The sequence below is a fragment of the Aythya ferina genome, assembly GCF_964211825.1.
Source record: "Aythya ferina genome assembly, chromosome: 1".
In the NCBI taxonomy this organism is placed as follows: domain Eukaryota; kingdom Metazoa; phylum Chordata; class Aves; order Anseriformes; family Anatidae; genus Aythya; species Aythya ferina.
Genome location: NC_140296.1, coordinates 8,513,637 through 8,526,271, shown reverse-complemented (window position 1 = coordinate 8,526,271; position 12,635 = coordinate 8,513,637). Strand labels below are relative to the sequence as shown.

The following is a 12,635-nucleotide window of genomic DNA, read 5'->3' as shown; positions in this document are numbered from 1 at the left end:
CAAATATCTCTCCAATTTGTCAAATTCTTTTTTATTACATCTGAGGATAAAACCAGACATCTCGGAAGATACAAGTGGTCAGGTCTAACTGTTTGGTAACTTTATGAATGACCAGGATAATGACTTGGAGTTGGTATTTAATCCATGAATGAAACCAAGTATCCCCAGGTGATGCTTCCACTCTGACACTAAACACAGTATTCTGGTTTTTCAGCCAGCTTAAAAACCACCTTGTGGGTTTTTTCTACAGCATACTTTAAGGGCTTGCTTATGAGTGTCTGTCTAAAGACTTACTGAAGCTAAGATTTACGATAGCCTCTATCGCTTCTGATTCAGCTAAGCCTGTTATCCTCACAGAAGGAAGGCAGATTGGCTTGACACAAATATTCTTGACAAATACCTATGCATGTGGTTATTTGAGTTCTTGTTTCTTTTAAGTGTCTTCACAGAGTGTATTTGAGTAACCATTTATTGCATGATCCTGGGCAAGACACTTCTTTAATATTTCACTTAAAAATTTAAATGTGTTTTCACATAAATTTATATAGAAAAAAGTCCCACAGTACCCTGACATAGCAGAGAATTACTATTTACATTTCCTAATGCATTCTTCTTATTTTAAAAACCACAAATTTTAACCTAAAAATGCATTATTTCTTACTCTTTATAGCAAAACACTGGCTATGTGATTGTTTAAATGTAATTTTTTTGAGGTTTTTCTCATGTACTATTTTTACAATGCTCTCAGTTGTACCACAAACGAAATTCAAGTTTCCGAATAATCCATTGAAAATTTGCCACTGAATTTTTGAACCATGGTTTCACCTGATGCTTAGACCCACGGCTTGATATTAATGCAATTACATAATTTCATTAAGGGCGTAGGCAGGTTCTGAGTTTGCTATTGCATTAATCAGGTCTGGTTAGCTTGGTGCAAGAACTCTTTTGGCTAAAAATATACTACTAGAAAGCTTTTCTCAGTATGTTTTCTAGTCCATATATCAAGCATGTGAAAAAGAATAAATAATGTCTCATTCTTCAGAATCCTTGAAATGGCCCATAAAGTCTCAGTTTCCCAGCAGAAGCTGGGTTTATGCAGCAGTTTCTTTTTCTGTGAAATGGAGACTTTATGAACTGAAGCATGTCTGTGAAAATCATCTATGACATAATTTACACTCTTATAACAAAATAACATATAAGCAGAAGGTAGAACGAAGAAGAATGATGTAATTCAATGTTTATAAAGTATCAGACATTTGACAGGCTTAAAATTATGTCCAGGATACATTGTTTGATACCATTATCCGTTAGTGTGTTTCCCCTGACATTTTATCTTAGGGCCAAAAGCCAAAAGAAAGACCACAAACATGCAACCACAAAGTAGCTCTTATTTTCCTATTCTAGTCAGCAATTAGCTCACAGGAACAGAATTCCAAGTATTTCCAATGGCTATAGTTAAAAATATGCATGTTTCTAAAATGAAATGTAAATGTCATATGTTAAAACCATATTTAAGACTGTATTCTAGGAAAATATAGAATACGAATACATTGAAGTCACACAGTGATTACACATAAAATATCTGATTGTGTACAACCTTACATAAACAGAAAGGCTTTTTATTTTACAAATACATAGCTAAACATGTAGATTTTAATGTTATGTAATTGCCTTCTGCTTTTCATGAAATGGAGATTTTCTGCCCTGACTAATATCAAATCAGAAACATGTGATGCATAAGAGTTACCAGTTTGAGACTTGCACTTCATGACCATGCTGGCGTCTGCAAGAACTGCAGCTTTTATTTTTTGAACAAGAGCTGCAGAGAGGAAGTTAAAGAACCTCAGCTCAGTCTGTCTGCAAAGCATTGCAGCAGTCAGATAAACACAGGCAACATCCAAATGACAAGCTGGGATTTCTGAAATCCAATCCATCCACTACAGGTTGTGATTTATTTCTCAGTGTGATTATGTTTTCCTAGATGCATTTTGTAAATAAATTCTTGGCAGTTACACAACTGCTGCTCAAATGAATCTTTTCCTTCTTTAATTTCAGGAGAGTTTTGTTTTTTGAAATTAAATGAACAACTACATTAATATATCCCTCAGCTCAGCACAACTAGATAACTATTTTTAATAGAGCAGCAACAGAAACAGGAAGAACAGGCAGGAAACAGTTGGGAAAAATAAATTAAGCCAAAGGGCTGGGAAAGCAAAGGAAACAAGAGAAATCATAGTAGAAAAGCATTAAATCAACTTCACTTTCACCATATCACAGAAGTACATCTCTAGAATCCTAACTGGTATGCAAAGTTCCCCAGAAAAACACTGCATAAGGTAACTACAAAAAGTAAAAAGAAAACCACTCTTGTTGCAGTCTGTTTGTTGTTCAGCTCCCTCCTCTCCCTTCTCCCTTTCTCTTTTCAGATTGATTTGGAAAAAAAAAGAAAAAAAAAAAAAAAAAAAGAAGAAGAAAGTATTAGGAAATTGAACTTCATGTTCTCACTCTCTCAGAAAAGCCAAAATATAACAAAAGTATCAGATTCTGCTGAAAAAGGAAATGAAGAATAAATCTACTGAGTTACTGTTTATTTGGCTTAAAACTCTACCTTGTTACACAGCTGCTTATGCACTACTTCCCACGTTAATTCTCTGACAGCAGTTTCTGTCCTGTGCCCCACTTTTTAACGTTAAATTAGGTACTGTAGCAGGAATGCAGCAACGACAGCCTTGTGATTTAAGAACTGGACTCCATGGCTCAACAGCATCGCTACCACAAATTTTGTGTCTGACCTTCTGCATATTCCTTAAATCTTCTGCCTTAGTCCTCCGTCTGTGAAATGTAAAGTGCCTTAAATATATGTGAAAGGGTAAGTTAATTAGCTGCCAAATGTCCACTATGTAGAAAACATGCATGCAAAAAATCTTACAGAAGAATAGTTTTAAATAAGGAGGGTGGAAAACTAACTTTCCATAAGGTTTGGCAATGAGGCATAGGCAAAATATATCTACCAGTTTTGAAATCACGTAAAAATAAAATTCCACTCATGTGAATGGATTAAAGCGGGTGGAAGCTGAGTCTGTACCGTGCCTCCCCTCGGAGACCTGGACACTTCCACAGCAGGATCAAAGAGAGGAATCAGATCTGTGAAGCTCAATTGCTTTCTCGCTGTCTGCCCTGCAGTATCAACCTTGCTCTGCATGCTGCCAAGGAATTTGGGGCCACATGGGGAACACACCACGTTGCCAGCCATCAGGTTGCTGCCAAAGGCATGGCAGGGCAGCTGGGGCACCAAGGTCCCCAGCAGCTACGAGCAGCTGATTCTCCAAGCCTGAGAACCATTCCCCCTCTTTTATTTTGGATTTAAGGATGACAGGAACATGCTAAACAGCCCAAGTCTAGCCACATCAATACAGCGGCAGGACAAAAGCCCTTTGTGATTGACAGACAAAACCTAAAACAGGGGAGGGGACACACTTTTCCTTCCTTTGGGGATGGCTCTGGACAGAGACGCCTGAAATTCTAGACCTCAAAAGCTTCTCCCTTTACCACCAGATCACCTTGCAAGCAAACACCTTCCCGGTTCACTGAGTCGCTGCTCTGTCTCTGAAAAAGTATCTGCACTGAAAAGTGATAATGGTGGAAAAATACTCCCTATTGTACAGCTCTAATTCTTGCACTGCTTGTCTGCAGGCATCGCGCTTCCTCTCCTGAGGAGCCTGGGCAACCAGATCCAACCACACGGACAGCAATCTGTTAAAACGAGGACAAGATTTACTGCTGGAAAGAACAGGTTTCAGCAAATTCCAGGAGTCTATCTACCATATGTCTAAGAGTGGCCAAACATTGAAAATTAAACATAACCACTCATGTTCCATTCAAAAGTTAGCATTTTATATGAAAGAGTAAGTATTGATTTAGCAAATGCAACAAACTATTGGTAATACCAGGTGTTTCATTTTAACTCCTAAAGAAACTATTTCTCTAAAAAAAGTTTAGGTACATTTTTAATAGTAGATGCACAGTACTAAAATCACTATTTCAGTTGTTTCAAATCATGCAAATTGGCATGTGTACTGTGCAAAGTGGCAGCGGAAAACACAGTAGTTCTATTAGAACATCTCTCTTTCTTCCCATCTTTTGCAGTACTTAATCCACGGGAAACAACAAAGCACCTGAATTTAGTGCAAAATTGGTTTTGCCTCTGTTTAAAGCATGAAACTCCAAAGAAAGGGAATTCACTCACTTTAAGTGCATCTTCCCAGTTATCAAAATGAGCATTACCAAGGAACAGATGGATCAGCGTTATCTCAGTAGGAAAAGCCGCAACCACAAAATAAGCTCGGAGAGATGGGTATTAGACAGAATAGTATTTTCCACACTCACGACAGCTGAGGAAGCCTATTGTACTTCAAAAATATTAATTAATTAATTAATTAATTAATTAAAAAAAAAATCAAAAACCAGACTGAGACTTCAGCTCCCAGAGTTCTTTGTCTAGATCTCATCTAATTTCGCTTATACATTCAGGCTACAAAAGCTGGTCTGAAGATGAGAGTTTAACACAGCAATAAAATACCAGCCTACCTTATTCACTCCTTTTTAATTTTAAAGACAAAGTGAAAAACAGTATGAACTGGAACTGTAAAACCTCTTTTAACAAACAACAGAGTTTCAAAAGATTCGAGGCAGTATCCATCTTTTTTAGAGAAGAGGCAAGGTAATTAAAAACAAGGTCAACAACACGAAGTGCTGTGAGAGCATATGTTGTTTCTGTATCAGATCAAGGGGGAAAAAAAGCATAAAATGACCTGGAAACTTGCAAATTGGACCTTGGATGGTCCCATATGGTTTTAAATCAGTACGCTCGCTGAAGGGCTTTATTAAAACAGAAGGCACAGAGCTGCATGGCAGTGCAAGTGCCCATGCCCTGAGCTGCAGCTAGTCAATGCCTGGTAAGCCCTGTTCTGTTGGGTCTCTCGCTCCTTCACCATGGACACTGTCCTGTCTCCTCTCCTCATGCTTCTTTTTTCTTCTCGGCAAAGCAGCATTTCTGTAATGAGAGCACACAAAGGGGAAACAGCCAATTTTGGCACTCAGTGCTAGCATGGGGTCAGTGGCATGGCTCAGCACCAGGTAAGCATCACTCTGAATTGTGCCCTTTTTCCTCCACATACAAGAGGCCACTCTCCTCCTAGCACTTATTGATGAAAAGGAGAGTTTGAGACCTGGGCTATTTACTGCATGCAACTACACCAGGCTACAGATATTGGTATTTATCCCTTTGAATACCATATAGACAGACTCTTACATACAGTGCAGATTCTTAGGTTTGTTTTTGTTCTCTACAATACACACAGACATGCAGTCTGCAACCTCTTACCAGAGATGGACTTCTTAAAACAATATTGTATGCACCATCATTTGGCTTGGAATGACAGCCATACAGTGACTGACAATAAAATCATAAGTACAAGAAATAAAAACAACATGGCGTTTCCTATGAAGAAACTGTAAATACAGCAGGAATCAAGCAATTAACTATCGTGAACAAAATGTCAGAAGTTTTCTCTTAGGATGCTTCAGGAATGTCTGATAACTCATGGTATCTTAAGACTCAAGTATCTATGTTAGAGTAACATTTTAAAACGATAAACATATATACTCAGAAGGAAAACACGTATATTAAATGTTATATTCTAACCCTCAACCTTATATTGCTATGACATATTTTCTCACCAAAATTTATATGGCACTAAAAAACTTTTAAAGGAATGCTTTAAATGCTATTACATATTTTGAGAAAAATGGAACAGACATCACGTGGATATTACCAAAAATGCAAGTGAAATTCAGTAGCAAGTCAACATTGTCATGTATTTTTTTCATTTCACATAAGAAGTTATTAAAGCATTATCTCTTGAAAGACAAAAATTAAGATCAGCATATTTAAACAGCCTTCCAAAATCATGACATGCGTGTCATACTTCTTTAGAATTCAGAAGGAGGTTTTCAAACACTTCACATAATTTTTAAATTGCAGGAAAATATTTTGAACTTTTTTTTTTTTTTTTGGCTGTCATTTTCATCGAAAGACTTTAAAAGAATCAATACTTTTATGTACATATAAAACCCTTTTGTTGTTGTTTTTTTTTTTTTTGTCTTATTAACAGAGCAAAAGGAAATTTTCTGCACATTAAAACTAAAAATGGATTTGTGAAATAGAAGGATAATCATCATCCCAGGCACATATGCAGAATAAGTTAGAAAAACACCTTCCAAGATCTCTCAGCCTTTAGTGAATTGTACACACATGCCCCCTCTCAGAACTATTTTAATATAGTTTCCAGGTAAATTTAAGAAAAAAAATCAGTCTAGACTTATTCCACTTAGATTTACGCAAATAAGTTGGGTACAGAATCACGTCTATTACTAATTAGAGAGAGGCAGCTCAGCAAAACAAATTAAGCTGACACAAGGTGGGAATTGCCCCCTTGATTTGCCCATCTCTTTCTTAGCAAATCCTAACTTAAACATCTCAGGTGCCTAAAATTGAAAATTGAAGATAAATCTTGAAACTCTGCTTACAGCAGGCACCAGACATGGTAGAGATCTAACTGTTGTAAGGTTTTCTTTACTGCTAGAAAAAAAAAAGAAGAAGAAAACCTCAATTCTGTGGAAAACTGATTCAGTGGAAATCTGGCAAAAGAGAGAATGTACTCCATGCAAATAAAATTAAAATGCTTTCTCACAATTTATTCTATTGCTATCCAAGCAGAAGACAGACAATCTCACCTTTCTATAGATATCTGCATTTGAAGTAAGCGTGTGCAACTCTACACCAGTGCTCTGCCAGAGAAGTCTCGGGGTTAACCTACAAGGTTATCTCCTCATCCACAAAGCCCTGCTGGTCTACCATGCTTTACTTTTGCTGACACTAAATAACAGATATTTATAGCATTTCTTAACAGATATTTATAGCATTTTCAACTACTCACCAGGTCACCCAAAATACCGCAGAAATCAAGTCCCATGAAAGTTACCAAAACAACTCTTTGAACCACGAACTTTGAGATGTTCATTTAAGGACATTAAAAACATTTAAACAAACATGAGGAAAAACTCTCTTCTATTTTTTTCTTCTAATTTACTACCTAAAAATTTAATAGCAAAGGAGTTTTTATGTACTCCTGTAATTCTACAGCAAATATAAAAGACAAGCTTTGTAAGAAAGGGGAATAGTATTGGATACTAAATCCATATAACTCCAACTATTGAGTTTATTTATTCCACAGTAAAAAACAGCAGGATTAAAAGGCAAAAATGTTTTTCAAGTAGTTGCTTCTGTACAAAAGGGAGCTTAGGTAATTAAATGAAAGAGTCTGACATGGCACCAGTACCACACATTTTTAAAAAGTAAATAAAGACACTTTGAAACATCATGTCAAAAATACTGAATAAATTACAGGATATGTGTTTCACTGGGAAAGAAGAGTAAATAGCTGTAATTTGGGAGGCTAGGATTTCATTAATGAGATAGAATAAAGGCCTCTGCAAACAAAAGGACCTTTCTTAAGGTTTTCAGTGAATTTATACAAGTTTCAATATTCCGTCTTAATGACAGTATACGGCATTTCTTAGATGTACTCTCCATTGTATTTTTCATTATCTGCTTTCCATCAATAAATTACATAAATTACATTAAGAGATCAAGAGCTTTCTGCTGTGAGCTTTGCGAAACCCCAAGTTATGAAAAACACCGTGCTTTTCTTTTTCTGAGCTTTGTGCAAGCTCAGCAATTATTTCTGATGGTCTGAAATTCATGCCTCGGAAAAATAACACTCCAAAATTTATCCCTGGAAGGCAGACTTCATACTCAACTTATGATCAATCAATCATCAGAAACATCTTATTTCCCATAATAGCTAGCCAAAGCTTGTACAGGGAGCTTTCCTTTCCAGTGTTCGAAGCAGATGAATTAACATGTGTCTATTATAAACTGGTAGCATATAGTCGAGGGATTAACTACTATAGCAACCAGTGCTGTAGTCTGACAACAGACATTCACCCGAACTGCTGGATTTTCTATATTTTTGTGGATTGCATTTATATGTTGATGTTCACTTGCTGCATAGTTTGCAAGTTCTGTGTTAACGTGGATTTCTGCAAATATGTACAAGAGCACGGACACTGCATCCCCCTTCCCACAAAAACATACCTTAAGATTCAGAATAAATTGCTACTAAAATAGCATTATTGCATAGTGTTTATTTTACACATTATAACACTCCTCCTGTCTCTTCACTGTTTAATTATTTGTTCAAATATTAAATTTAATTTAATATTGTTTAATATTGTTTAATTTAATTAAACAATATTAATTTATTATTTATTATATTGTTTAATTTAATTAAACAATATTAATAACAATAACAAATTATAATAATTATAATAAAATTATAATTATTTGTTCAATTATTCTATAACACTAATTTAGACAGCCATTAGCTTGAATTAGTCAAACTGAAATAACATGACATGCATACATGGTTTGATCAAAATCTTTCCCCTATTACCTTAGTTCCATATAAATTGCATTTTTTAAATAGAGACATTTAAAAGAAAAGTGTGCTTCTGTTCCGATACTTTAGAGAAGTTCCACTAAAAAATAAAATCCAACGTGACAGCATCTAACATCAGAAACATTTTTCATGGAGTGATAAATATTAAGTCCCAATAGAGCTCAACGTCATCTGAAAATTAATTCCAAAAGACACAGGAACACTGTTCTCCTTACACACAATTCTTTAAGTTTTTAAGAAAAAATGTGGTAGGTGGGAAAGAATCAGACTTCAACTGGGTTAATATAAAGTCTTCATAAATGCGTGTTTGAGAGACTGCACCATACGAATTACCGTATACTACAATTACCCAAGAATGAGTGATGCATAATTTCAGCACTTTCAGTGGTGCTGAGCAGAATCATTTTGAGACAAAATGGAAAAAAATTGAGGTATAAGTTAGCAGAAAACTACTGTAAAATAGGATTGAAAGGATGAAAAAAATAAGACACTAAAATATGCCTTCTGTGTCTATAGCATTTGCTTGTAAACCTATCATCTGCATTTCAGCTGCTATTTTCCTAGTTCTTTTTCTTCTATTTTTTGTCCTGCCTGCTGACATCATCTTTTTGTTTTTTTTCTTTTTCTTCAGCCATTCCCTCCTTTCCCTCTTCCTTCCTATATTGTTCTTCTGAATTTACCTTTCATTCTCACTTCTTTTTCACTTTACTCATGCCTGGAGTAATTTTTCCTGGTTTTAGTTGTACTATTTCAGTCCTGCAACCTGAGTCTGAGATTTAGGACCTTAATTTTCTTGGTGTTCTTCCTCCTAAAGAAGGAAACGCTCAAATAAATTGAGAAGAACCTGCTTATACTTCCCTGGAGCACAATTCATACATCTGTTATAGCAGTATTTCCAAGGGAGAGGTACGACCATGCTACAATTATCCACCATCTTTTGCTCCCTTTTAGTGGTTAACTATCAAGTGGAGCACTTCCTTCCAGAATCAACAGAAAGCAAGCGCAACCTAATAGTCCAACCCAAATGATATCCCGACAATTGTGATGTATAGCATATATCTTAATTTCTGCATGCAGATGACAGCTTTAAACCTTCCAACTCAAGTAACCTTTCATGTTATAGGTTGAGTAGAGACCACCTTAGGCCATGATGAGATTCCGACACGTTATAATGACAAAAATTCATGCTAATGCTGAAAAGAGCACATCTGCTTTTTCCATGCTCATCCCAACCACCCCCAACAACTGGTTCGCAGTGCATCACTGAAGGAGCTGTGGGAGGGAAACCATCCAGCTGAAAACTGCACAGGGCAAAAAAACCTGGCTCATTGCAGTCAACCGGTTAACCACAGAGCTGAAAGAATGCTAGTGGCAGTACAGGCAAGGCAACAGGGACAACTGACTGTGAGTCATCACTTTTACGTTCAGAGTAAAAGTGATCCTAATGATCTTAGATGAGGAAATTCTTACGAACTCAGAAAATAGAGACTATTTTGCTTTTGTTTTCATTATTGTCATCTGAGTGCCAAGCATCGGTCATATTTTGACAGCACAGAGATATATTAATATTTAGTCTCTTTTTAGAAAGTTTTAAGCTTCAGGTTACACCATGTAGAAAGTGTATTAGGATTTTATTTTTAATGATGGAGGGGATGGTATATTACCCTGGTGGTCAAGATTGCCACTACTCTTTGCACCTCTTTGGACTTTTTGGTGAGGTGAGGAGGACAAAAAGCCACCCTGGAAACAGAGTTGTTTGGAGACATAGCAAAGAAGGACTTTGCTTGTTTTTCAGGTCAATAAATGCTTGTTTGCAGTAAAGAGTTTACAATCAATGGCAAAATATTCTACAAGGTAAGCAGATCTGATCTTGAATAAAGTTTTTCTGAGACTTTTCTGAAAGCACTATAATTCTACCACTATTTGTGTAAGATCTGTTTATGATTAGGAAAAGGCTGAAATAATTTGGACTCACTAAACACATGAAATGCACTGCAATGACTCTTCCAGTTCTTTTCTATTTTATATCACAAGAGAGACAGAAAGATTAGCTTCCCCAGAAGGCTGAGTAGATCTAGAGACGATTGCTCCAAGGGCTGTCCAAATAAATCTTACCTGAAGCAATCAATGCTGAATTCACACATGGGCAAGACAATGACAAACTCACGGTCCCAATCCAGACAAACTGGACAACAACTCCGAGAGTTGCTCAAGTGACCTCTCTGTTCTCTGGCTTCTCATTGAAGAGTAGTTTTTCTCCTACTATATTTCCATGACTACATATTGTGGAAGAAGTGTTTAATCTGGTGTGTGATAGAAGAGTTGCATTTCTCACTCTGTTAATTTTCAGAGATGCGCCTGACCACCTGCACCTCTTACACCTTTCTCTGCCTTTTTTTTTTCACCTGTCCCCATCCATACATTCTACAAGATGCAGTGGTATCTAAAGCATAGAGATGTGATTTTGATTTTTTTCCAGGTGTATCTTTCAAGTTGCATTCAACAAAGCAAGCAAGGTTATTCTCCTCCAAAGAACTTACTGGCCACTGTCTTTTGACAGCTTATTACATTAAATATTTCTCAATAAGACAGGCATTGGTGTGAATCAATAAGTGCAAGAGACTTAGGGCACCAAATAATCCCTTCCTTTCCCTAAGCAATATTACCCATGTTTTCCAAAATCTGCTTCTACAGATCTGAAAGGACAAACCATCAGCAGCCTCAACGTCTAATCTTTTCACTGCTTCTTGCTTAGGATTTTCCTCACTATCTAAGTGAATTAATCTCTGTTATGATTTATTATTGTAAGAATAAATGTTTTGTTCTGCTGTCTCTTGTCCTTTCTATCACAGCCAGGAGAGCCAACTGTTACTCTCTTACTCTTTTCAGCAGTCTTATAAATACTTCAAGACAGTTATTCCAGCCTTTTTTTTTTTTCTTTTTTCTTTTAATTAAACAACCATAATCCATCCTTCTTAATAAATCTTGTTTTCTAAACTCCAGATCATGCTCTTGAAGTTTCTCTGACAGTTCCATATTCTTCTTGGAATGTAATAATCAAAGACATGAAAAGCACTGAGAACTTCTTAAATCTTAAGTAGAACAAAAAGACAACTTTATATACTTCACGAGCACTAATCCTGTTTACATATCCTGTAACAGTGCCTCCCTTTACTGCAGGAATGGGACATTACTGACTTACTCTCACTGGCAGTTTGCAAACAATTACCATTGGATTCTGTTTAAGGGAACTGCTCCCTTATCATTTGATTCTCCACAGCCACCATGTGCAAGTATATTACTTTGACCTTATCTTTAGTGAACAGCTTCATATTTTATCAGATCGTATCTCCACTTTGTAACTATCTGAATTCCAATTCTCTTCTGCAAAGTAACTGAAGTCCCACTAATAGCTTTATCTACATATCATCTATGAGCCTGTCTACACAGAAAAACGAGGTCTGTTTTCTTTATGAAAGTACCACATCCTGCAAGAATGTTCTATTCACTATACTGATTAAACTCAGGATAAATAAATAAATAAATAAATTGGTCTGTGCAAATCATTTTTGATAATTTTACTTTGATTTATCTATCTTTTTGTTGGTGTTTACAAAAAATATTTTGGTATTTTCTTTTGAGAGGTAATTAATGGACCTATACCTACCCAGCCCCATACTTTAATTCCTCTGTTACAACAATGTAGACAAAGGAATTAAATGTTCCTGATGATTGCTCAACAGGATATCCGTCACCCCTGGCACGGAGGGACTAATTTTAGAAGAGAAAGTGGTTTGGAACCCGTTCAACAACTGTCAGCATTGCATTGTCAGGTCAGGAAGGAATTCACCAAATATTTCTGGGCTCTGGTCGGTTCTCGTTTAACTTCCGGGTTGTCTGCAAAACACTGGTTCGTTATCAAGACATAAACAGGAGACAACCGGTTTCCTCCAGAATCATACAACATTTATACCTTTGACCAGCTTTTCGGAGTTTTGGGTTTGTTTAATCAGCATTTATGCAGACGCGTGTCCAACTTCAGCATTCCCAGGA

The 12,635-nt window shown here is 36.3% G+C and overlaps 1 protein-coding gene across 1 annotated transcript in view; it reads right to left on the bottom strand.

Annotated features, from left to right (window-relative positions):
• The window catches only part of TMEM135 (transmembrane protein 135), a 176,383-nt gene that overhangs the window by 46,650 nt on the left and 117,098 nt on the right, over window positions 1-12,635 (bottom strand). The window lies entirely within an intron of this gene.